This window comes from Natator depressus, chromosome 2 (genome assembly GCF_965152275.1).
Source record: "Natator depressus isolate rNatDep1 chromosome 2, rNatDep2.hap1, whole genome shotgun sequence".
Lineage (NCBI taxonomy): Eukaryota > Metazoa > Chordata > Testudines > Cheloniidae > Natator > Natator depressus.
The window spans coordinates 126,080,138-126,082,839 of record NC_134235.1 but is presented as its reverse complement, the minus strand read 5'-3'; the positions used below and the strand labels follow the sequence as shown (position 1 = coordinate 126,082,839).

General features: G+C 37.3%; 1 non-coding gene across 1 annotated transcript; it reads right to left on the bottom strand.

Annotated features, from left to right (window-relative positions):
* Positions 1–484: 484 nt before the first annotated feature.
* LOC141983567 (U6 spliceosomal RNA) lies at positions 485–589 on the bottom strand. Its single transcript, XR_012638406.1, has one exon. It is a non-coding gene; the product is annotated as a U6 spliceosomal RNA (small nuclear RNA).
* Positions 590–2,702: the final 2,113 nt, after the last annotated feature.

The following is a 2,702-nucleotide window of genomic DNA, read 5'->3' as shown; positions in this document are numbered from 1 at the left end:
GCAAAATTTGGAGGAAGATTGTCTGGCTCTAAGTTGTTTTTATTATTCCATGTGTTCTAATGAGTATATTGCCAAAAAGCCACAAATTGTACACCACATCGTAAGTGTGAAAGGGGGTCAATTTATGAATTTGCCAGGAAGCCAGTTAGATTTTTAAGCTGAAATCTAACAAACTAGGTTTGCCAATATTTAAGAGATTCTAACAAGATAACCCCTGTTCTTGAGTCTAGGGAGCATTAGCTTACTAGTTTTAATGCTGGGTACTTTTCAGGTCAACTTATAACTTGAACAGTATTTTTCAAATCAGGATACTTGCCTGTTCTTAACCAACCAACAACTTATTAATTCACCCAGAGCCACATTAGTATACAATCAACCATTCACCACTCAAGTGTAGACACAATCAATGTCCTAGGTGTGAACTACATACACAATACAGCCTTGCAAGCAATTATCACAGACTAGAGTTGCAGCAGTTATATCAAAAATATGGAAATGCTTCATGAATTTACGTGTCATCGTTGCACAGGAGCCATGTTAATCTTCTCTGTTTCATTCCAATTTTAGTATATATGTGCTGCCAAAGCAAGCAAGGAACAAAGCAAATTACCAAGATTTCTCATTACATTTATTTATGATAATAAATTCTCACTTCCTAACACATTTATCACACTTCCAAGGTTGCACTTGTCTTTAAGGCACTTTGAAGAATGTGGTTAGTAGAGTTTGAATGTATTGGTCCGAAAGGGACAAGGTTAGAATATTAAAAACAATTGCTTAAAACAATTCTTTTCAACCTCTCTTGGGACAATTTCCCTTGACTCATAAAAAAAAAAAAAAGGAATTAAAATCTAAAAAAAAAAAAAATAGTTACAAGAGAGACCTCAGGCAACCACCAAGATAACCGACAGTTATTTACATTAAAATAACCTACAGTTATTTATATTAATGAATAGAAGGGGAAATGCAGTCTCTGAGATTAAATCTCACCACTCCTTCTTATCCTTGTAGCATTGGGATGGGGGAGAGTCCTTTCCAGAGTGCTGGTCCAGGCATTGGTCACACTTAGGACTCTTCAGCTTCTTGTGTTGGATTCAGTCAACCCTCTTGAGTTTTATATACCTGAGGTTCAGGGCTCGTTGGAGGGAGCCACCCTCTGATTCCTATTGGATATATGCCGAGTGCGTGTTCAGGTTTCAGCTTAGTTTTTCTGCTTCTTCCCATTGGCATCCAATAGATGGCAATAGTGTATAATTTTCTTTAATCCTCTTCTTATTGGAGGCTCTTTAATTTTAATTCATTTCAAGGATTGTATTTCATTATTAGCCTCTACTATCAATTGAGATTCCCCTTTATAGCTATTTCTCTTACTATTTCAAAATTATGCCCTGGTTCACATCTTTTAACATTCCCCCTTCCTTGTTCCAGACAATTCCTATTGCTTCTACAGTGCAAAAGCCATGTACAATGAAAATTAATAAAAGCCCTTATACTCTTCTAAATTTGGAGGACATATGCCACATATGCTTTGATTGTACACAAGCATTTCACATGATTTAAGCCTTACATTAGAACAAGAGAGATTTTCCACATATAGATCTGATTCCCCAGCAAAAAAAATGTTCAGCTTCTAATTTGGGGTGAAAGAGATATTATCCCTGGTATATTTGATTTACCAAGAAGACAATATATCGTTTATAATTGGAGATGAAAACATGTGGTTTGGATTTCTTGGGGGTAACAGGTAGTTCACCCAATTTTACTGTCAATCTTAAAGTCACATTTCTAGTCTGCTTAATTTGCAGCTTCCCCACCCATCTCTTCATCTATTCAATGTGCAATTGGCCACTTTGCATAGGAAAGCAGGGTGTGACCCTTTCTTGGTAACTTGGGCTTTGGCTACATTGGCAAATGAATAACAAAACTTCTGTCGTTCAGAAGTATTAAAACACACACCCCCGAAAGACAAAAGTTTTGTTGACGAAAAGTGCCAGTGTGAACAGCGCTTTGTCAGCAGGAACACACTCCTGCAGACAAAGCTACCACCCCTTATTGGCGGTGGAAGTGTTTTGTCTGAGAGAGAGAGCTCTCTCCCACCAACAAACAGCAGTTCCACTAAAAAGGCGCACAGTGTCACGGCTGTAGCGGCGCAGACGTGTCACTAAAAGGTTTGTAGTGCAGACAAAGCCTCAGAGTTCTTTTTTAGCTAGGTTGGGAGGGAGAAAGATGTTTTATCAAAATGCATATTATAAGAGATTCTTGACTAGGTGATTAACAATCCTCTTGTTTAGCCATTTTAGTTTGTATAGTTTCTGTTCTTGGGGAGAGAAACTCTTGAACTAGGCTAATCTGGGGGTCCTTAGACAAAGTGTCTCACATGATGTGAACCATTTTCTTATCGTCTTTACTTAGGTGGATCGTGTTTTGAGATAGACAATGTTACTTTTCTAATTTTACTGAGGGCTAGAAGGAATCATTAGTTATGGACCGTTCAAGGCATATCTGTTCTATAGATCCTTTATGAGATGGTGAAATTGTTGTGAGTGATGAGATATGTCTGTGCTCATAAAACGTATATCCCAAAGTCACTTGTGCATCTGTCAGACAATTTGAATAACCTGAAATAGTAAAAATATACCAATCAAGCAAGTGTGTATTGCTATAAAAGAAGAACAGTTTACCATGACTTTTAAAGTAGTACA